Genomic DNA, 25,004 nt, shown 5'->3' with positions numbered 1-25,004 from the left:
AAGGTGTGAGCTGGTAAGATGCTCACCTTAGTTTAACAATAAATCCTTTCCTCGAAATGTCAGTCTCCCTGGGCACAGTTCCTATAACTGGAGTCTGGAGGAGGGGCATAGAGGGAGGAGCCAGTCCACACCCTTTGAAAGTCTTAAAGTGCCCATGTCTCTTGCGGATCCCGTCTATACCCCATGGTTCTTAATGTGACCCCAGCATCCTTTACGGACTAAGAGAAAAGGATGCCCTTGTGTACTATCCTGACTTCTCCTCCCGTCTGCTTACTTTGTGCCTTCCAACGCACAATGCGAACTACAGGTAGTGCTGCAGGGCCCACACCCTTTTACTTGCCTTACAGAGCAGCTCTGGAGCTGTTACAGTGCCCAGCTGCTGCAAGAAATCAGCATGAATGCTTCAGGGGATTGGGCATGGCCAACATGAGCCCCACACCAAAGGAGGGTGGGGGTGTTTAATGCGAACTAGGGGTCATCCAAGCACTGCAAAAGGCCGCCATGCCCTGCATGCCCCTTTTCTCTTTTTATATGCAGATGAGGGTTCCAGCCAACTTTGGCCCACTGCTTGGATGACATCACCGTATGCAAATCCGTCTGCTGCAGACCTTCCCCCAGGAATGCTTGTACTAGTTGTTGTATATGGTTTGATATTTGATGGTGCTTCAGTATTAGGCAGCCTTCCGCCCTCCCATGTTCATCTGAAAAGATGTGGTCTCCCTGCAGTTGTTGTCCCCAGACGAGAGTTCCCTTGTGCTTCCTCAGTTGAATCTCCTTAACTTGACGGGGGAGGGGCTGCCCGAGCTGCCACCCTCCCCAGCCCTATCCCAACTCATACTTATTTTACATATTAGATCTCTTGATCATGAAGATTGTTCTCACAGGGTTAGGTTCATCCATTATATTTTAAAATAGGAAGGTACAAATTACATATTTGAATTGCATCTATGTGCTGGATTCAAATGCCCCCCCCCCCCTTCCTTTCTCAATTGTGCCCGTCAGCAGCTATTCTAAGGTTGCTGCCAATGGGTGTGACACATTAATTTCTTCTGTGGGGTACACTGGACTCCACAAGGATTCACATTGGGGTGTAGAGTAGGATCTTGATCTGAGGCACCAACCGGCTCAAAGCTTTTGACTGTTCCCAAGATGCTCAGCGCATCCTCCTCTATAACCCCGCTTCCATGAACAGGGAGCTCAGTTTGTAGTTGGTGCCTTCAGTAGCAGGCCACTTAACAGGGGCCTGCCTCAGGCAGCCTATTCTTAGCTATTAATTTTGACAAGAAAAGAAGAACTTGTTTTATGAGAATCTACAAGGGCTGCAGCAGGCTAGGTCTAATAGACATCTTTACTGCAGCTTCATCACTCCCAGCGGCGCTGTAAACTCCCGTGCCCTGGTTGCTGGGTCACTTCAGCGGAGGCTCCGGTTTCTTCCTAAGGTCAGTCACACACACACCGCCCTTCCGGATCACGAGGCCGCTGATTAAGGGGAGCGTGGCCGTAGGGGGTGGGCCGTGTGCGCACTGGGGTGGACACTGATTACTGGGCAGCCGCTCCACTAGCCACCAGGTACAGTTAAGGAGCACAGGTCTGGGGGTTTTTCTCCTATATTAACCCAATTTTGTACTGCCCGCAGCGCATTGTGATAGGTAATAGGGCCTGATTCAGGTTGGATTGCAATCACAATAAGCGATCCAACTGCAAAAATTGCTAAGAGCATACGCATGTGCCTGCATGCGATCGCCTCTGCCTGTCAATCGGGGCAGGGGGGGAGAGTGGGGTCAGCAACACTCCATTTCCAAGTCAGGGATGGAGCAGTGCGGGGGCAAGGCTTCAAAATGGGGTCTGCAATGGAGGAGACACAGGGGGCGTGGTCACAGCGGCTGTATGACATCACATTCAGCCGCTGTAATCACAAAAATGGTGGCGGCTTCCTGCGCGCACATACAGTCTGCACCAGCAGGAGGCTACACCATTGTTTATGATCACGCTGAACTGCAGTGCGACTGCAATTACAGCATGGTCAAGAAGGGAGGTGTCATACTGGGTGGCCATGCCCTGTCACTGTGCAGGAGCCAGCACCGCTTACACACTAGTCCCCGGGTGCAGCCCCCAACCCCCGGGACACCCGGAGCAACAAAATGTAGATTCAGGCCACCAGGCCACGCCCCTACCTATGAAATAATGCCTCCTTTTTACCATTGCGCTGCTTATTTGCACGCACTGCATTACAATCTCCCTCGCCACCTCTCTGGGTGTCACCAGTGATAGTGACACCTCTGAAATGCTTGTAGCAGCTGGTCCAAAGATCTATGCCTCAAGCCCTGAGTGTTTGCCCTTGTGACTTGTTGATCATCATAGCGAAGCAGATGCTTACAGAAAACTGCAGGGGCTTAGATTGAAAATAAAAAAAATTGATGGGTATAAGGTAGAGAGGAGCGGGTTCGGTTCTCCGAGAACCGAATTCCCCACGAACTCCACGTGGTTTACACTGGTCTGAGGCAGGCTCGGTTGTTCCCGCCTGACTCGGAAAACCTGAACAAGGGAAAATGTCATCATCCCGCTGTCGGATTCTCGCGAGATTCGGATATTATATATAGAGCTGCGCGTTGCCGCCATTTTTACTCGTGCATTGAAGAGAGAGCGGAGAGGACGTGGCTATGTTCTCTCAGTGGAAATCTCAATATCAGTGCTCAGTATCAGTGGTTACTTATTGCTGCTCAGTAATACTAGTAGTGTGTCTCTCCTGCTCAGTGTCAGTTCTCAGTAGTATCCTCATCAGTGCTCAGTATCACTGTTCATTGTCTTGTGCTGCATTGTGTTGCTCAGCATACTACAGTACATTACTAATAGTCCAGTGCTGCATCTTGCTGCTCAGTGTCAGTTCTAGTATCCTCATCAGTGCTCACTATCACTGCTCATTGCATTGTGGTGTTCTGTATACTACAGTAATATAGTAACATATAGTAACATAGTTTTTGAGGTTGAATAGAGGCAAATTGCCCATCGTGTTCAACCTGTTTTAAGTTGTGATGATTCTACATACTTGCTGAATAATGTTTTATGACTAGTTAGCTACTATAACTCATGTTACCCCCGGATTAACCATGTTGATATTTTAAGTATTATAACCTTGGATAGCTTTTTCATTCAGAAATGTATCCATTCCTTTTTTAAATCCAATTACAGAGTCCGCCATTACCACCTTCCCTGGCAGGGAATTCCACATCCTGATTGCCCTAACAGTGAAGAACCCTTTCCTCCATTGCATTCTGAACTTTCCTCCAGTCGCAGCGAGTGACCACGTGTTCTTTTAATAAATAATTCCTCTGATAACTCTTTGTTATGTATCTTTACATATTTGAAGATATTAATAATATCTCCTCTTAGGCACCTCTTTTCTAGTGTATACATATTCAGCCTAGTAAGTCTTTCCTTATAGTCCAGTACTTTTAGGCCTTTAATCAATTTAGTCTTCAGGATCTCTCAGACTTCCATGAGCAGCAGAGTAGTGCAATGGAAGGATGCTGGGCCCATAACCCAGAGGTCGATTAATCGAAACTATCCTCTGCTATGTGCATTTTTTTTTTATAATTAAAGTAATCAAAAACTGGGATTGATATTTTGGCTCTTTTATTTTTACTTAAAGTACAATAACTTTTATCATTTTAATTTGTTTTAATAGTATATTGACAGCATTGTTTTCTTTAAAAAATCCACTTAATTTTCTTTACCCTATTACTGAAATGGTAATTGACAAAAACAAACTACATTGTCACCAGAAGAGCAATGCAAAATGTACAAGTGATATATTAAAATCATCTTCCATCTTGAATTTCAATGATGCATTGGGACAACAATTTTGTGAGAAACATCTTCACCCATAAAGAAAGATTTTCTTAATTCCTTATCTGTGTGCTGATTAGATATTACCTTGTTTTCACATTAAACAGACTTCCACATGAGAAAGCAGCAAGGATGCAGTAACGTTTATGTGTCCTGGTGTAAACCTGTATTTTTTCAGTAGACATTGAAATGAGGATGCATCTTGCTGCCTTTCCAATGTAGCAAGTTTAATTCAGTAATAGGTGAAAAAACATTCCTACAAAGGTGTTAATCAGAGACTTGGCTTTGTGGACACTTTTCAGAGAGCAAATTTGTTAGCATAAAAATAAAGTCAGAAAATGAAGAGCTGTTTAATCACTCAATTGGACTTTTCTGCCAGCATAGTTTTTTTTTCTCTGCAACCCACTGCTAAATTGTGCTTCCTAGCTGTTTTTTATAAAATCACTTAATCAAATCTAACTCTGATTACATCAGAGAAGGCCAGGTACCCTACACCATAAGAGGGGGTTTGAAATTTTGACTTGTCTACTTAAAGATCACCAAAATCTGATCACAAGGTCAATTACATCCCTGGGTGGGATTGAACCACCAACCTTTTGGTTAATAGCCAAACATGCTAACCGATTGCACCACAGAGACACCTCGTAAAAGTCCATTCTGACAAAGGCTAATAAGCATTCATCTAGAACGTTTCCTAGAAAAACTTTAAAAAGTCAATAATCTGGAGAGTTTTTGTAAGAAACACATTGCTACTTTCCCATGATGAGTGAGTGCTTCAGGATCTCTTGCACTTACATGAGCAGCAGAGTACTGCAACGGAAGCATGCTGGGCCCATAACCCAGATGTAGGCAGATTGAAACTATCTTCTGCTATATGCATTGTTTTTTGTTAATTAAAGTAATCCAAAACTGGGATTGATATTTTGGCTCTTTTATTTTTACTTAAAGTACAATAACTTTTACCATTTTAATTTGTTTTAATAGTAAATTGACAGTATTGTTTTCTTTCAAAAATCCACTTAATTTTCTTTACCCTATTATTAAAATGGTAATTGACAAAAACAAACTACATTGTCACCAGAAGAGCAGTACAAAATGTACAAGTGATATATTAAAATCATCTTTCCAGCTTGAATTTCAATGATGCTTCGGTGCAACAATTTTGTGAGAAACATCTTCATCCATAAAGAAAGATTTTCTTAATTCCTTACCTGTGTGCTAATTAGATATCACCTTGTTTTCACATTAAACAGACTTCCACATGAGAAAACAGCAAAGATGCAGTGGCGTTAATGTTTCCTGGTGTCAACCTGTATTATTTCAGTAGACATTGAAATGAGGATGCATCTTGCTGCCTTTCCAATGAAGCAAGTTTAATTCAGTAATAGGTGAAAAACCATCCCTACAAAGGTGTTAATCAGAGACTTGGCTTTGTGGACACTTTTCAGAGAGCAAATTTGTTAGCATAAACATAAAATCAGAAAATGAAGAGCTGTTTCGTCACTAAATTGGACTTTTCTGCCAGCATAATTTTTTTTCTCTGCAACCCACTGCTAAATTGTGCTTCCTAGCTGTTTTTTTATAAAATCACTTAATCAAATCTAACTCTGATTACATCAGAGAAGGCCAGGTACCCTACACCATAAGAGGGGGTTTGAAATTTTGACTTGTCTATTTAAAGATCACCAAAATCTGATTACAAGGTCAATTACATCCCTGGGTGGGATTGAACCACCAACCTTTTTTCGTTAATAGCCAAACATGCTAACCGATTGCGCCACATAGACACCTTGCAAAAGTAGATACTGACAAAGGCTAATAAGCATTTATCTAGAACGTTTCCTAGAAAAACTTTAAAAAGTCAATAATCTGGAGAATTTTTGTAAGAAACACATTGGTACTTTCCCATGATGAGTGAGTGCTTCAGGATCTCTTTCACTTACATGGGCTATTAACCAAAAGGTTGGTGGTTCAATCCCACCCAGGGATGTAATTGACCTTGTGATCGGATTTTGGTGATCTTTAAGTAGACAAGTCAAAATTTCAAACCCCCTCTTATGGTGTAGGGTACCTGGCCTTCTCTGACGTAATCAGAGTTAGATTTAATTAAGTGATTTTATAAAAAACAGCTAGGAAGCACAATTTAGCAGTGGGTTGCAGAGAAAAAAATAACATTTTAAACCTACCGGTAAATTTTTTTTCTCGTAGTCCGTAGAGGATGATGGGGACTCCGTAAGGACCATGGGGGATAGACGGGCTCCGCAGCAGACATGGGCACTTTAAGAAAGACTTTAGATCTGGGTGTGCACTGGCTCCTCCCTCTATGCCCCTCCTCCATACCTCAGTTAGAGAAACTGTGCCCAGAGGAGACGGACAGTACGAGGAAAGGATTTTTGTTAATCCAAGGTCAAGATTCATACCAGCCACACCAATCACACCGTATAACTTGTGATATACTACCCAGTTAACAGTATGAAAACAACATAGCATCAGTCCAAGACCGATGAAAACTAACATATAACCCTTATGTAAGCAATAACTATATACAAGTCTTGCAGAAGTAGTCCGCACTTGGGACGGGCACCCAGCATCCTCTACGGACTACGAGAAAAAGATTTACCGGTAGGTTTAAAATCTTATTTTCTCTTACGTCCTAAAAGATGCTGGGGACTCCGTAAGGACCATGGGGATTATACCAAAGCTCCCAAACGGGCTCCTGCGGATGACTCTGCAGCACCGATTGAGCAAACAGGAGGTCCTCCTCAGCCAGGGTATCAAACTTATAGAACTTTGCAAAGGTGTTTGAACCCGACCAAGTAGCAGCTCGGCACAGCTGTAGTGCCGAGACCCCTCGGGCAGCTGCCCAAGAAGAGCCCACCTTCCTAGTGGAATGGGCCTTGACTGAATTAGGCAATGGCAATCCCGCCATAGAATGCGCCTGCTGAATCATGTTACAGATCCAGAGAGCAATAGTCTGATTTGAAGCAGGGGTGCCAATCTTGTTGGCTGCATACAGGACAAACAGTGCTTCTGTTTTTCTGACTCTAGCCGTTCTGGCCACGTAAATTTTCAAAGCCCTGACCACATCAAGGGACTCGGAATCCTCCAAGTCACGCGTAGCCACAGGCACCACAATAGGTTGGTTCATATGAAAGAATGAGTCCACTTTTAGCAGGAATTGAGGACGGGTCTGCAATTCCGCTCTATCCATATGGAAAACCAGATAGGGGATTTTATGTGATAAAGCTGCTAATTCCGACACTCGCCTAGCGGAAGCCAAGGCTAATAACATGACCACCTTCCAAGTGAGATATTTAAACTCCACCATTTTAAGTGGTTCAAACCATAACCTTAACACCACGTTAAGGTCCCAAGGGACCACCGGAGGTACAAAAGGAGGCTGAATATGCAGTACTCCCTTCACAAAAGTTTGTACTTACTTCAGGAAGAGAGGCCAATTCCTTTTGAAAGAAAATGGATAAGGCCAAAATCTGAACCTTAATAGAGCCTAATTTTAGGCCCAAATTCACTCCAGTTTGTAGGAAGTGAAGGAAGTGGCCCAGGTGGAATTCTTACGTATGAGCATTCCTGGCCTCACACAAAGAAACATATTTTCGCCATATACAGTGATAATGTTTAGATGTCACGTCCTTCCTAGCCTTTATTAGCGTAGGAATGACCTCATCTGGAATACCCTTTTCCGCTAGGATCCGGCGTTCAACCGCCATGCCGTCAAACGCAGCCGCGGTAAGTCTTGGAACAGACAGGGCCCCTGTTGCAACAGGTCCTGTCTTAGAGGAAGTGGCCACGGATCTTCTGTGAGCATTTCCTGCAGATCTGGATACCAGGTCCTTCGCGGCCAATCTGGAACAATGAGAATTGTTCTTACTCCTCTTTTTCTTACTATTATCAACACCTTGGGTATGAGAGGTAGAGGAGGAAATACATAGACCGACCGGAACACCCACGGTGTCACTAGGGCGTCTACAGCTACTGCCCGAGGGTCTCTTGACCTGGTGCAATACCTCTGTAGCTTTTTGTTGAGGCGGGACGCCATCATGTCTATCTGGAACAGTCCCCACCGACTTGCAATCTGTGCGAAGACTTCCTGATGGAGTCCCCACTCTCCTGGATGTAGGTCGTGTCTGCTGAGGAAGTCTGCATCCCAGTTGTCCACTCCCGGAATGAACACTGCTGACAGTGCGCTTTGATAAAGCTAAATATTTATCTTATTTAAAACCCTTTGTGAGGTCTAAGAACACTGTACGCTATTTGCGTATGGAGTACCGTAAGGGTACGCTCGTTGCGTAACAATCGCTTAGCCGTGGTCGAGACGCTCAAGCGTCACGTTCGCTCACGGCCAAGAGATCACAGGCAGGCACGCTATTGGCTGCTGACTAACGTAATGGTTCGCTATAGCGTAACGGACGCTGTATCGGGAGCGGGCTGCTCGAGCGATACAGACGCTCACGAGAATACGCTGTTGGTATCGGGCACACTTATAGGTGAGCGACTACCGTAATGCTACGCTATCAGCGTAGCGGACGCTCGAGACCACGAGGAGATCACGAGCGGCGCCGACGCTCACAATGTTAAACCTTTATGTCTAAACCACAAACAATGTAATTTGCTGTAAAACCTTAGTGTAGAGATAGGGTGTAAATGCAACACTGTATAACCTTATTAACTCAAAAGCTGTTCGAGCGTCACCGACGCTCTGAGAATACTTAACACTATAAGAAATACACAAATACCGTGCTTAGGGTCCAACGCCTAATATATATATTATGAATGTTATACTTGCAAAAGAATTAATACAATACAAGTCATACACTACAATATAACATAGACTAACTAACCAGGTAACTACACAGTAAATACAATACAAGTACGTTTAAGAGAAAATGAGAGAAAGAGAAGAGAGAGAGAGAAAGATATGGCCCATAATAACAAGAAAAGACAATATGATTACGGAGAAAACTTACGCACAAAGGAAACGATCGCATGCGCCTCTGGACATCCAGCTCCCGATTTTCAGCAATGATAACCGATGAAGAGTGAGTGCTGGATGTGATCGGCCTGTCTATTTATGCCCCACACACAATACAATTCAATGGTCCCTACAATCTCATTGTTCATTGGACACAGGAATTTGTCTTCGCATTATAACAAAAGGTCATAGGTTGATTCATACAGGTGGGCTGTGACTATTTCCAACAGCTCAGGTGGGAGGGAAACTGGGTTTCCCGCCGCATGGATAAGTAAGTGCAAATACAGTAAATGTTCATAAACTTCTTATGTCCATAACTATTCGCACGAGCGATTGATCCGCTTCAAACCAACACCGGAATATTGCTAATTAAATACTCTTCCGATGGATACTAAACACCACTGTATTACTCCTGTCTGACCCTTCGTATCAAACAATGAGGGATCTCTCTGTCCAGGAACATACTACATTAACTAAACTTTCAGAATCTATCAAAGGGACCATAATCTACAAAATGCATTATATGGTGAAAATATGTAACGAAAGAGTCGTCCGCTAGACGCACACAATCTCTACCGTAAATGTGCATACCGTGCGCCTGCGGGTGCCCGCAACAGCGAGTATGCGCACGCACGGGAGAGCGCACGCATGCGCAGCAGGGACACATATGAGGTGCAAATATGGCAGTGTGCATCGTGATATTTTTCTGACTTTGACAGTCCACCCTTTGGCAGTCAACAATAACTGCCACTTCCTAAAACATTTCAAAAAGAGAAAAATATATGTCAGGGGTTAATACATTTACATGGTTGGGTAGGGGAGGAGAGGAGAAGGTAGGAAAAGGGTATGACCTAGTGAGATAGCAGAAGCATGTGTGTATGAATCCATGTTTGGGGGGTCATGTATCATCGTGCCGTACGTGTTTTAAATCAAGCTTCGAGGTATTGCGAAGTATACATTTGAATTCCTTCTTATCCCGTGGTACGGGTCTGTGGATGGGCTGTCAAACTTTACCGAGCTTTTTTCGGATTTTGGTTGTAACAAAAATGGGGAGCACATTTTAGTTGATGATACATGAATGGGGGAATATGTGATTGCTGATATCTGTGCCTGTATTCCCTATACTATGTGTGTAATTACCTGAAGGTTGTAGAGATGAAGAAAATACATAATTACGGTAAATGCAGTGGTATTCTATGTCAGATTAATGAACATTCGTCGATTGAGGTCTTGTTTGGTGTCTGTTGAATGCAGTCTTCTTTGTGCTTTTGCCCATAAGGTGCGAGCAAAAAGCTTTGTCAATGTCCATAGATTTACAAAAGTGTTGGGCTAGCGTAATTTTAAAATTTCTAGGGAAACTGGGGATCTATGGCATAGTTCATCAAAAATCTGTGTATAAGGTTGTCAAAACTTCTTCTTTAATCCATCTGTTGTCTGTATATCGGCTCATCAAATTCCTCGTCCAAGTGGGTCTTTTTACCTCAGAGGAAAACGGAAAAACAGATGAAAGAAACGGACCGTAGAAATCGCATTACAATTTCCTCACTCCTTAAACTCATCACCCTGGTACTTCGTTTGCACTTCGTTAAAGCCTGACCGCATCTAAATATCAAGCCAATCGTTATGATAACACCTAAGATACATAGGAGAAACTTCCCTACATCCATTATAACTCCTTGAGCCCATTCTCCTAAACCGGAGAACCAATTTCGCGGGTTCAACCATGACACCCAACTAGTCAGCTCATTACTCACAGCAGCAAGGGTGAGATTGTGTCTCCTGCGAAATTCCCACTTCAATTGGAGAATATCGTCCATCTTTTGGTCTATGACCTCGACCGGGTCCTCGGTACTATTCGTTATATATGTGCAGCATTTCACGCCGTACTGCGTTGCCAGTGTGACACAATATCCACCTGTTACTGCTGTGAGATAATTGAGAATCATTCTATGCTGAACTAGTTCTGTTTTATAAGCTTGAAGTTCTCTTCCAGTATACCTAAATGTGTCATCATACATTTCTGTGATATTGTCTAACAAATTTGCGAGCGCAGATATGTATTTATAATTCAACACTCCTCTGGCGGTGCGAGTGAGGTCTAACGCAAGTAGAAACTGAATCCCGGTTGATTCATGGATCATGTCAGAGGCCGGGTGCTCTGTTCTTTCTATCAGGTGCCGTTTAACTACGTGCTCGTAATGGGTGTGAGTATAAGGAGTTTGGGCAACACGGTGTATGTCTTTCATTTTGGCATGTGATACAGTCATTACCTCAAGCAATACTTTTCCAATATAACACAATCCTTCAGAGTTTGGGGCAAGCCACTTATACGCCTTCCTCCCGCATATGAAATATGCATCATCGGGGAGAACATATGGGACGGAGTAGGACATAACCATATTACACATTTTCCATGTGAAATCTCCTAACCCTAATTCTCCCATCTGTCTAGTACACGTATCAGCTTGTACGATATGTGCACAGTATCCTGGTGATACCTCTCCAACTCTCGTAATCCTACTTCCTAGGGTATACCTATACCGGAAAGATTTTCCTCTACTGGCTATGTGGCGTATAAGCTCTGTATCTGTCGGCATTCTATCTGCTCTATATGAAAAGGTCATGGTTTGGTTACTCCATGACACTTCCCAATTTCCCGGCTTTCGGGGATTGGAAATGTTAAAACATATGAGGGATCTATCCACATGATATTGGTGGAGCTTCAAACTAGGAGGACTGGAGATATTAAACCTCCTGTCCACCGGTCTCCCACCACTTAGCTCAAGTACCTCCCCTATCGTTAAAGGAAATGGTACTAGTCCTGATTTGCTATGACCTTGAGGTACTTGAGAGCATACCCAACAATCTGTTTGATTTAACACGCTACCCACTAAGGAGTGATAGTCACTCAAGGGATGCCGGTCCATGTGGATATTAAAACTGGATTGGCATTTCTTAATGCACCCATCCTCGACTACGTTGTCACAGAGCCTACAGATACAGTTTTCTTCAGCTAACAATCCTTCACAATTCCTTCTATTGTCAATGCTATCGGATCGTTTTCTGATACTCGCCTTTGCTTGTTGATTATGTTGTTCTCGGAAAACTACGCCTCCATCTCTGTCATCAGAACCCATTCCAGAATCTCTCTCGACCTCCATGGTACTCTCGCCGGAACAGACTGCTCTGGTCAACATCATGGTCAACAGGAAAATCCGGATCACAGTCTCTTGGGGCAAGTCCATCTTATAGGAGGAAACGAAGAAGAATGAGAAGGGGGGAAAAATAATTTGAGGGAGAGGGGATGGGAAGTTGGAGAAAAACAATAAAAGGGAACAGGGAATCGACAACTGCTTTTGATCTTGTGATTTTCAATGCTCAGGTGCCGCCTCAGTCCTCCTGGAACAGACACTCCAGTGATACAACGTCCTCTACCGTCTGTTCCTTATCACGGGACCTCTCTGGATCAGCAACCTTCTTACAATGGGACGAATGAACCCAAGTCTCTCTCTCGGCAACTTTCAATGCTGTAGTGCTAGTCAATAAGACTTGGTATGGTCCTTCCCATCTGTCAATAAGGCAACCTGAGCGTAGAAAATTTCGTATCATTACATACTCCCCAGGTTCAATGTCATGACAATTACTATCTGGTAAATCAGGAATCACCAACTTCAAATTATTATTTTGATTCCTTAGCTGTTTACTCATATTAACCAGGTACTTTACAGTCACTTCATTGTTACACTTCAAATCATCCTGAGGGTTAATCATAACATGCGGTTGTCGACCAAACAAGATTTCAAAAGGGGACAGATTAAGAGGGGACCTGGGAGTGGTTCTGATGCTGTACAGTACAATGGGTAAAGCTTCTGGCCATGTCAATCCTGTTTCTGCCATAACTTTGCTCAAATTATTTTTAATAGTGCTATTCACTCTTTCCACCTTCGCACTCGCCTGTGGACGGTATGGAGTGTGCAGCTTGCTATCAATTCCCATCAACTTACACATTCCTTGAAAGACATCACCTGTAAAATGGGTACCCCTATCACTTTCGATAATTCTAGGGATACCATATCTACATACAAATTCCTGCACAATTTTCTTAGCAGTAAACATAGCGGTATTTGTGGCCGCCGGGAATGCTTCAACCCAATTTGAGAACACATCTATACAAACAAGTACATATTTCAAATTTCGACAAGGGGGTAATTGAATGAAGTCAATCTGTATTGCCTGGAAAGGACCGCCTGCAGGTGGGATATGAGATGGTTCTGTTGGTATTGCCTTTCCGATATTCTTTCTCAAACAGGTAAGGCATGACATTGCTCTCTTACTTGCATGAGATGAAAATCCTGGGGCGCACCAATATGCTCTTACCAACTTGCACTTTCCTTCCTTGCCCAGATGAGTCAGCCCGTGAGCTGCCTCAGCTAAACATGGAAGATATGCTCTGGCGGCCACCGGTTTACCTTGTCCATCCGTCCAGAGTCCTGAGGACTCCTGGCCATATCCCTTCGCCTTCCAGACTGCCTTTTCCTGTGTGGAACACAAATTTTGCATTTCACACAACTTCTGTGTGTTGATGGTATTAAATACCATCAGTTGTGTGGTGTCTGTCTGTCTGGGGGTACCAGCTGCTAACTTAGCTGCTTCGTCTGCTCGGCTGTTACCAAGTGATACTGGGTCCTGGCTATATGTGTGTGCTTTACACTTGATAACAGCCACTCTGTCGGGTTCCTGTATCGCTGTTAGAAGCCTTTTGATGTGAGCTGCATGCGCTACCGGTGTACCAGCTGCCGTCATGAAATTTCTGAGGCGCCATAGGGCTCCGAAATCATGGACTACCCCGAATGCGTATCTAGAGTCGGTGTAGATATTGGCTGATTTGCCCTTAGCCAATTCACATGCTCTGGTTAGGGCGACCAGTTCAGCAACCTGGGCTGAGTGAGGTGGGCCTAGCGGTTCCGCTTCTATGATGCCTTGGTCATCTACGACTGCGTATCCAGTACACAAGTCTCCCGAGTCTGACTGTCTGTGACAACTACCGTCCGTGTAGAAAGTTAGATCTACATTTTCCAGCGGGTTGTCACTGATGTCAGGCCTTGCGGTAAAATTTTGGGTCAAATATTCCATACAATCATGTGTGTCCTTCTGTGTGTTAAATTCTCCTTCCCCACCACTCTCATCCTCCACCCTTTGTGCCTGTCCAGGCACACCTGGGAGATATGTTGCAGGATTTAATGCACTGCATCTCCTTATGGTGATGTTTACGGGGGCCATTAGTGCCAATTCCCATCTTGTAAACCGTGCTGATGAGACGTGCCTGGTTTGGGCAGAATTTAGCAAGGCTGACACTGCATGTGGTGTATGAATTGTGAGGTTGTGACCTAGCACTACATCTTCGCTTTTCGTTACTAGCAATGCTATCGCAGCGACGCTTCGCAAGCATGTGGGGAGGGATCGCGCTACCGTGTCTAGCTGAGCGCTGTAGTATGCTACTGGCCTGCTGGCATCACCGTGCTTTTGGGTTAAGACGCCTGCCGCGCAACCAGCACTTTCTGTTCCGTACAGCTCAAAGGGTTTCCCATAGTCTGGCATACCTAATGCTGGTGCCTGCGTTAGGCACTGTTTAAGTCTCTCAAATGCCATCTCGGACTCGTCTGTATGCGAAATCCGATCAGGTTTGTTTGAGGAGACCATCTCCTGCAGAGGTAACGCTAGAATGGAAAACCCTGGGATCCAGTTACGGCAATACCCACACATTCCTAAAAATGTTCTGATCTGTTGCTGGGTTTTTGGCAGAGTCATGTCTCTAATTGCTGGAATTCTATCAGTGGTCAGGTGTCTCAGTCCTTGTGTTAGACAGTGTCCCAAATATTTTACCTTAGTTTGGCATAATTGCAACTTGTCTTTGGAAACCTTGTGTCCTGTGTCTGAAAGATGAAACAGGAGCTGTTTCGTATCCTTCAGGGATGCTTCCAATGAATCAGAACACAGTAGTAGATCATCCACGTACTGTATTAATACTGATCCACTCTCTGGTTGGAAAGACTGTAAACAATCATGCAAAGCCTGGGAAAATATACTTGGACTGTCTATGAAACCTTGTGGTAATCGAGTCCATGTGTATTGGACTCCTCTGTATGTGAATGCAAACAAATATTGGCTGTCAGGGTGCAGAGGTACCGAAAAGAAAGCGGAGCAGAGGTCAATAACAGTGAAAAATTTCGCAGTGGGAGGGATTTGCATAAGGATGACAGCTGGATTTGGCACTACGGGGAACTGACTCTCAACTATTTTGTTGATCCCCCTTAGATCCTGCACTAGCCGGTAACCCCTCCCCCCACTCTTTTTCACAGGGAAGATGGGACTATTGGCAGTGCTGGACGTTCTTACCAGAATACCCTGTTGTAGCAAGCGCTCTATTACGGGATACACTCCTAACTCCACCTCTGGCTTCAGAGGGTACTGTGGGATTTTTGGAGCTATCCTACCATCTTTTACTTGTACAACTACTGGAGCTACGTTTGCCATTAATCCAGTGTCCTGTCCATCTTTAGTCCAAAGTGACTCTGGTATCTGGGATGTCATTTCTTCTACTTGGGATGGAGTCCTATTTGTCATAATGGTATGTGACATTAATTTTGATGGGGAGTCTAACATGTCTCGCACTTCCTGAGCGTGATTCTCAGGTATGTCCAAGAATACACCTTCAGGAGTACAATAAATGACGCACCCCATTTTACACAATAACTCTCTTCCCAGGAGATTAGTCGGTGCCGATGCAGCCAGCAAAAAGGAATGCTTGGTATGTAAAGGCCCTACTGTAATCTCGGCTGGTTTGCTAACAGGGTAGTGCTGGACTACTCCCGTTACCCCTATGGCTGGAATTGTCTTACCAGTGGTTCTCATGCCCACTGTCGAATTTATCACTGATTTGGCCGCCCCTGTGTCTACAAGAAAGTTTAATGATTTACCAGCTACATTGATTGCAATTTCAGGTTCACTCCCAAGGCTTGCAATCAATTTTACTGGCTGCAGATTACAGGTATGGCCACACCCCTATTGGGTATGGTGACCTCCCTGAATCCCGCTGGCAGCAACTACTTGTGAAGGGGTTAAATGGGAACTGCCAGGAGTTTGCCAGTCTCTGTTCGGGGGGTATCTTTTTGTTTCTCCTGCATGTGGCTCATAACTCCGTCTCTGCGGACCTTGCTCCCAATGTCGTGTGTCGTGTCGTTGTCTAGGGGGTTGGTAAGATCTTTGCGAATTTTTCGCTCTACAGTCTCGTGCTATGTGTCCCTGTTTATGACAAAAATAACATGTTACCACATTTGACTTACCCACAGGGTTTGGTGATATAAACACAGGCTGTTTTGTGGTCAGGGCCTGTATACTTACTGACATTAACTTATCACCTTGCGACTCCCTGTGTCTGGTGATATTCCGGTCGTGATCAATAGCAGCCTCTCTCAAAGTAGCCACTGACAGACCTCGCCAACATGGTTGCGTGGTCTGTACCCTTGTCTTTAATGCTTCTTTTAAACCATCCATTAGCACAGATACTGCTACTTCTTGATGGTTTGCATTGGTCCTAATGTCCTCTATGCCAGTGTACTTTGCCATTTCTAATAATGCCCGGTGAAAATAATCAGCAGCTGTTTCTGTCTCTTTTTGTTTAATGGAAAAAATTCTATTCCATTTGGCTACAGCTGGGAAATACTCCTTTAACTGTAAATTTATTCTTTTTACGTTATCTTTGTTGTACACATCTGTAAGAGGTACATCCAGATCCAATCCACAGTCAGCTAAAAATTGAGCTGAGTCGACATTGGAGGGTAAACATGCCCTCAGCAATATCTGCCAGTCTTTGTTATTGGGCTCTAAAGTGTTTCCTAGGTCTCTGATGTATTTTTGGCTAGCAACTAAGTCTTTTCTGGGGTCAGGGAATTCAGACACTATGGTCCTTAATTCCATTCTGGAAAATGGGCTATACATGGCAATGTTCCTGATAGGAGTGACTCCTGATGTGTCAGTTTTCCCATTTGGAACAGCTATTACCCTAACAGGATTAAGTCTACTAACATCATTCTGTGTAGATTCTACAGCCTGTGGTGAAATGGTTTCAGCATAGTGTAAGGTGCCGTACTTACCCGTTGATACGACCTCACCTGTCCCTCCGCTAGGGGGCTTTGTTACTAATCTTATGGGTTGGGCCGTGCCTACTGTCGTTTCTGATATAGTGGCTGCTAGAGAGAGCGCCGATATTGTTGCCGATTCGTCCTCTTGATCACACTCCTGGGGAAAGTTCAAAACAGGGTACAACTTGCACGGGTTAATACTTGCATTGGTTAACTTATTAACATTATCCTTAACATTTATACAGTTGCTAAGTGCCTGTTTGTTACCCCCTGATGCGTCATTCTCCGCAACCAATTTCTCTCCTGATATGTATGGTGGCGGCGGGGCCGTGGCTATCAGTTTCCTGATAGGGCCAGATCCCGCCGCCAGAGCCAATCCTCTCTGTATTTCACCCTCCTGTTGCCATAGCTGCAAATAATCATAATGTTGGATTCGTCTCTTTGTTGATTTAATGAGACATATCCTCCTCCTTAAATTCATTAACACTTCTAGGCTGAAGCTACCTACTCTTGGGAATTTCTCCCCGTCATGTACTGTCATTCTCTCCCATTCATCACATAAAATTTCTGTATGTAAACCATATTTTTCACACATTACATACCTTGCCGACCCGACTGGTCGGTTTACTGAATCAACCCGAACCGAGGTTGATCGCCCCCTTCCTGAACAACTGGCCCCCATAATTTGCAGGTGTTGCTTGCTCTACCTCTGACCTTTATCTCAGGGTCTTCAGCGAACCCTTACAAAAAACCAAAATATTAAAAGATAGGTTGACGGTGAAGTTTACCGAGCACCTCACTCACTCGCCCACGCCGACCAATACGCCCACACACTGATATAGCGCTGGCGTACTCGACCCAGGGCCCCTATGAACCTCTATTTACTGGAACATGCGAGAGATATCCGAAGAACACTTACTCTTTCCAGTAACTATTGGTTGTTGGACAATTCCTGAGTGACCAGCGAACTTCCCTTCAGAAAATAAAAAATTACACAAATCACGTCAGAATGTACAAATAGTTTTATGACCGGGTTTGTACACAAATGGTACTGGTCAGACTAACTTAATGCACACAATTACGTGCGGTACAATCGTTCAGCACATAAGCAACTAATCTTATGTACGGAGCGACAAGTGGAATCGACATTCAGCAGCTGCGAATTCCTTCAGCCTGAGCTTTTTATGGCCTATATGGGTGTCGCACCAACCCTTCTTGGTGTTGTGCCTTGTCTCTATAGCGGACTTCCTTGTCTGCTGTACTTGGACCTCCTGGTCTGTTATGCGACCTCCTGGTCTGTTACAGTATGACCTCCTGGTCTGCTACACTCTAATGCTCAAATTTTATGTTTAACCAGAGATGCCTCCCTAGCCACCACGTATGTCACTTACACGTATGTACTTCACGAGAACTCGATGATTTCTGTGGTTCAATCCCCAAAATTGTAAAAACAAACACTCACTCACCACATACACACTTTTGTTTCTATTTCTATTTCTGCGCAGAAATTTTTCTTTAGACCAGATGTGTTGTAAATTTGGAGAAGGATCTGTTAATTTAAATTTCGGATTTAAAATAGATTTGCGCTATTTATCGCCTGTTGCGCTATTTATCGCTTGTTGCGCTATTTATCGCCTGTTGCGCTATTTATCGCTTATTGCGCTATTTATCGCTTATTGTGCTATTTAAAAATCAACACTATCGTGTGATTTGAGTTACGTGGGCGTACCCAGACGCTCCGTTGCGTAATTTACGCTACGTGCGTCGGCCTTTGCGTACGCGAGTCTCAGCCTTTTGTTAGAGACACGTGTATACAAAACCAATGTCCACCGTAACACAACTAACACGTTTTATCAATGTAGATGATCCTCGATCGTCTACCGTGCAACACACCAATCTCTCCTTTTACCTTTAGGTAGAGCTGCGTGTGTGCTTTACACTTTATCCCTTAACGCATTACTTTTACACTTTAACTATGAAATAGCGACAAATCTCTCTTAGCACGTTTTATCAATTATAAAATGGCAAACAGGAGAGTGATATATGAAAATACACGAATGAAAAAGAAATGCAGATATGCGTGTGTGCGTACGCAAGATAGAAATAAACAGTTTTAAAAGACACTAGTGTGTTGTTCTTACCTCCGGTTCCCGGATTCCTTCAGCACCCTTTACTAAGCGAAACAGACGCTTAACCCGTCAGCACTGCGAAGAATATGATCTCCCACCCTTTGCTGATGGATAATGTCTGCTGAAATTACCTAGCAGAGATATGTGAAGGACAGGACGAGCCGCCAATTGATAAAGCTAAATATTTATCTTATTTAAAACCCTTTGTGAGGTCTAAGAACACTGTACGCTATTTGCGTATGGAGTACCGTAAGGGTACGCTCGTTGCGTAACAATCGCTTAGCCGTGGTCGAGACGCTCAAGCGTCACGTTCGCTCACGGCCAAGAGATCACAGGCAGGCACGCTATTGGCTGCTGACTAACGTAATGGTTCGCTATAGCGTAACGGACGCTGTATCGGGAGCGGGCTGCTCGAGCGATACAGACGCTCACGAGAATACGCTGTTGGTATCGGGCACACTTATAGGTGAGCGACTACCGTAATGCTACGCTATCAGCGTAGCGGACGCTCGAGACCACGAGGAGATCACGAGCGGCGCCGACGCTCACAATGTTAAACCTTTATGTCTAAACCACAAACAATGTAATTTGCTGTAAAACCTTAGTGTAGAGATAGGGTGTAAATGCAACACTGTATAACCTTATTAACTCAAAAGCTGTTCGAGCGTCACCGACGCTCTGAGAATACTTAACACTATAAGAAATACACAAATACCGTGCTTAGGGTCCAACGCCTAATATATATATTATGAATGTTATACTTGCAAAAGAATTAACACAATACAAGTCATACACTACAATATAACATAGACTAACTAACCAGGTAACTACACAGTAAATACAATACAAGTACGTTTAAGAGAAAATGAGAGAAAGAGAAGAGCGAGAGAGAAAGATATGGCCCATAATAACAAGAAAAGACAATATGATTACGGAGAAAACTTACGCACAAAGGAAACGATCGCATGCGCCTCTGGACATCCAGCTCCCGATTTTCAGCAATGATAACCGATGAAGAGTGAGTGCTGGATGTGATCGGCCTGTCTATTTATGCCCCACACACAATACAATTCAATGGTCCCTACAATCTCATTGTTCATTGGACACAGGAATTCGTCTTTGCATTATAACAAAAGGTCATAGGTTGATTCATACAGGTGGGCTGTGACTATTTCCAACAGCTCAGGTGGGAGGGAAACTGGGTTTCCCGCCGCATGGATAAGTAAGTGCAAATACAGTAAATGTTCATAAACTTCTTATGTCCATAACTATTCGCACGAGCGATTGATCCGCTTCAAACCAACACCGGAATATTGCTAATTAAATACTCTTCCGATGGATACTAAACACCACTGTATTACTCCTGTCTGACCCTTCGTATCAAACAATGAGGGATCTCTCTGTCCAGGAACATACTACATTAACTAAACTTTCAGAATCTATCAAAGGGACCATAATCTACAAAATGCATTATATGGTGAAAATATGTAACGAAAGAGTTGCCCGCTAGACGCACACAATCTCTACCGTAAATGCGCATACCGTGCGCCTGCGGGTGCCCGCAACAGCGAGTATGCGCACGCACGGGAGAGCGCACGCATGCGCAGCAGGGACACATATGAGGTGCAAATATGGCAGTGTGCATCGTGATATTTTTCTGACTTTGACAGCTTACATGATTCTCCGCCCAGCGAAGAATTCTGGTGGCTTCCGCCATCGCCACTCTGCTCCTTGTGCCGCCTTGGCGGTTTACATGAACTACTGCGGTGACGTTGTCTGACTGGATCAGAACTGGTTGGTCGCGAAGTAAGGTCTCCGCTTGACATAGGGCGTTGTATATGGCCCTTAGCTCCAGGATGTTGATGTGAAGACAAGTCTCCTGACTTGACCAAAGACCTTGGAAATTTCTTCCCTGTGTGGCTGCTCCCCAACCTCGGAGGCTCGCGTTCGTGGTCACCAGGATCCAGTCCTGAATGCCGAACCTGCGGCCCTCTAGAAGGTGAGCACTCTGCAGCCACCACAGGAGAGATACCCTGGCCCTGGGGGACAGGGTGATCAACTGATGAATCTGTAGATGTGACCCGGACCACTTGTCCAGTAGGTCCCATTGCAAGATCCTCGCATGGAACCTGCCAAAGGGAATGGCCTCGTATGATGCCACCATCATTCCCAGGACTCGAGTGCAGTGATGCACTGACACCTGTTTTGGTTTCAATAGGTTCCTGACCAGAGTCATGAGTTCCTGGGCCTTTTCTATCGGAAGATAACCCCTTTTCTGGTCCGTATCCAGAATAATGCCCAAGCAAAGTCAGACGAGTCGTAGGAACCAACTGCGACTTCGGGATATTGAGAATCCAGCCGTGTTGCTGTAACACCTTCAGTGAAAGTTATACGCTGTTCAGCAACTGCTCTCTTGATCTCGCTTTTATGAGGAGATCGTTCAAGTACGGGATAATTGTGACACCTTGCTTTCGCAGGAGCACCATAATTTCCGTCATTACCTTGGTGAAAATTCTCGGAGAAAATTCTGGAGAGACCAAACGGCAACGTCTGAAATTGGTAATGACAATACTGTACCGCAAATCTTAGGTACGCCTGATGAGGTGGATAAATGAGTACATGAAGGTATGCATCCTTTATGTCCAGAGATATCATAAAATCCCCCCCTTCTAGGCTGGCGATGACCGCTCTTAGCGATTCCATCTTGAACTTGAACCTTTTCAAGTATAGGTTCAGGGATTTTAAATTTAATATGGGTCTGACCAAACCGTCCGGTTTTGGGACTACAAACAGGGTCGAATAATTTCCCTTTCCTTGTTGAAGCAGGGGAACCTTGACCACCACCTGTTGAAGATACAATTTGTGAATTGCATTTAACACTATCTCCCTTTCCTGGGGAGAAGATGGTAGGGCCGATTTGAAAAACCGGCGAGGAGGCACCTCTTCGAATTTCAGCTTGTAACCCTGAGAAACAATTTCTATTGCCTAGGGATCCACCTGCGAATGAACCCAGATGTGGCTGAAAACTCGAAGACGTGCCCCCAACTGGGCGGACTCCTTTAGCGGAGCCCCAGCGTCATGCGGTGGATTTTGTAGAGGCCGGGGAGGACTTCTGTTCCTGGGAACTAGCTGTGTTGTGCAGCTTCTTCCCTCTGCCCTTACCTCTGGCAAGAAAGGACGCACCTCGTACTTTCTTGTTTCTCTGTGATCGAAAGGACTGCATTTGATAATGTGGTGCTTTCTTAGGCTGTGAGGGAATATAAGGCAAAAAATTTGATTTACCAGCTGTAGCTGTGGAGACTAGGTCCGAGAGACCTTCCCCAAACAATTCCTCACCCCTGTAAGGTAAAACCTCCATATGCCTTTTTGAGTCGGCATCACCTGTCCATTGCCGGGTCCATAGGACTCGTCTAGCAGAAATCGACATAGCGTTTATTCTAGAACCCAGTAGACTAATGTCACTTTGAGCATCTCTCATATATAGGACAGCATCTTTTATATGCCCTATGGTCAATAACATAGCATCCTTATCTAGGGTCTCAATCTCTGCTGATAAGGTATCTGTCCATGCTGCCACCGCGCTACAACCCCGGCCGACGCAATTGCCGGTCTGAGTAAGGTACCAGAATGTGTGTAAATGGACTTTAGGGTAACCTCCTGCTTGCGGTCAGCATGGTCCCTGATGGTAGCCGTATCCTGGGATGGCAGCGCTACCTTTTTGGATAAGCGTGTCAATGCTTTATCCACCCTAGGGGAGGATTCCCACCGTATCCTGTCCATTGGCGGGAAAGGATACGCCATAAGAATCCTTTTGGGAATCTGCAGCTTTTTGTCTGGAGATTCCCAAGCTTTTTCACATAATTCGTTCAACTCATGTGAGGGGGGAAAGGTTATCTCAGGTTTCTTTCCCTTATACATGTGTACCCTCGTGTCAGGGACAGGGGACTCTGTGATGTGCAAAACATCTTTTATTGCAATAATCATATATCGAATACATTTAGCCAATTTTGGCTGTAACTTTGCATCATCGTAGTCGACACTGGAGTCAGAATCCGTGTCGGTATCTGTGTCAACTATTTGGGATAGTGGGCGCTTTTGAGACCCCGAAGGTCCCTGCGACATAGGGACAGGCATGGGTTGACTCCCTGACTGTTCCCTAGCTTCAGCTTTGTCTAATCTCTTGTGTAATAAGTTTACATTAGCACATAAAACATTTCACATATCCATTCAGTCAGGTGTCGGCGTTGTCGATGGAGACACCACATTAATTTGCTCCTGCTCCTCTCTAGGAGAGCCTTCTACCTCAGACATGTCGACACACGTGTACCGACACACCATACACTCAGGGAATCCTCTTATCTGAGGACAGTTCCCCAACAAGGCCCTTTGGAGAGACAGAGAGAGAGAGTATGCCAGCACACACCCCAGCGCTATATGACCCAGGAAAAAAACACAATAATTTTATGTTTACCCAGAAGCGCTGTATTTCCATATATATATGCGCCTAATTATGTGCCCCCCTCTTCTTTAAGACCCTCTTTCTACCGTGGTATAAGCAGGGGAGAGTCCGTGGAGCTTCCCCTCAGCGGTGCTGTGGAGAAAATGGTGCTGGTGAGTGCTGAGGGAGAAGCCCCACCCCTTCAGCGACGGGCTTCTGTCCCGCTCAAATATAGTAAAAAAATGGCGGGGGCTCTTATATATATATATACAGTGCCTAGCTGCATATATATTTATTTTGCCAAAGAGAGGTCTATATTGCTGCCCAGGGCGTCTCCCCTGAGCCCTTCACCCTTACACTGACTGCCGTGTGTGAGGTGTATGGGAGCAATGGAGCACAGCTTTACTGCTGTGCGTTACCTCAGTGAAGATCATGAAGTCTTCCGCCGGCTCTGAAGTCTTCTTTTCTTCTCATACTCACCCGGCTTCTATCTTCCGGTTCTGCGAGGGGGACGGCGGCGCGGCTCTGGGACGGACGGCGAGGGTGAGACCTGCGTACCGATCCCTCTGGAGCTAATGCTGTACAGTAGCCTAAGAAGCAGAGCCTATCAACTCACAGAAGTAGGTGTGCATCTCTCCCCTCCGCCCCTCGATGCAGGGAGTCTGTTGCCAGCAGGCTCCCTGAAAATAAAAAAATCTAACAAATATACTTTCTGTCAGGAAACTCAGGAGAGCTCCCTGAAAAGCACCCAGTCTCCTCTGGGCACAGTAGTAAACTGAGGTCTGGAGGAGGGGCATAGAGGGAGGAGCCAGTGCACACCCAGATCTAAAGTCTTTCTTTAAGTGCCCATGTCTCCTGCGGAGCCCGTCTATCCCCCATGGTCCTTACGGAGTCCCCAGCATCCTCTAGGACGTAAGAGAAAAATTATGCTGGCAGAAAAATCCAATTGAGTGATTAAACAGCTCCAGAGCTGCTCTGTAAGGCAAGTAAAAGGGTGTGGGCCCTGCAGCACTACCTGTAGTTTGCATTGTGCATTGGAAGCCTAGTTTGCTGTCTGTTTCCACTTCTTTTTTCTTGAGCCCCTCCCGTCTATACCCTTGTGCACTATCCTGACTTCTCCTCCCGTCTGCTTACTTTGTGCCTTCCAATGCACAATGCAAACTACAGGTAGTGCTGCAGGGCCCACACCCTTTTACTTGCCTTACAGAGCAGCTCTTGAGCTGTTACAGTGCCCAGCTGCTGCAAGAAATCAGCGTGAATGCTTCAGGGGCTGGGGCATGGCCAACATGAGCCCCACACCGAAGGAGGGTGGAGGTGTTTAATGCGAACTAGGGGTCTCGCACAATGCGAACTACAGGTAGTGCTGCAGGGCCCACACCCTTTTACTTGCCTTACAGAGCAGCTCTGGAGCTGTTACAGTGCCCAGCTGCTGCAAGAAATCAGCTTGAATGCTTCAGGGG

The 25,004-nt window shown here is 44.9% G+C and overlaps 1 non-coding gene across 1 annotated transcript; it reads right to left on the bottom strand.

Moving 5' to 3' along the window:
• Positions 1–4,411: 4,411 nt before the first annotated feature.
• TRNAN-AUU (transfer RNA asparagine (anticodon AUU)) lies at positions 4,412–4,485 on the bottom strand. Its single transcript has one exon. It is a non-coding gene; the product is annotated as a tRNA-Asn (tRNA).
• Positions 4,486–25,004: the final 20,519 nt, after the last annotated feature.

Source organism: Pseudophryne corroboree, unplaced genomic scaffold, assembly GCF_028390025.1.
Source record: "Pseudophryne corroboree isolate aPseCor3 unplaced genomic scaffold, aPseCor3.hap2 scaffold_144, whole genome shotgun sequence".
Lineage (NCBI taxonomy): Eukaryota > Metazoa > Chordata > Amphibia > Anura > Myobatrachidae > Pseudophryne > Pseudophryne corroboree.
The sequence above is the reverse complement of the archived record's forward strand: the minus strand, read 5'-3'. Positions and strand labels throughout refer to the sequence as shown.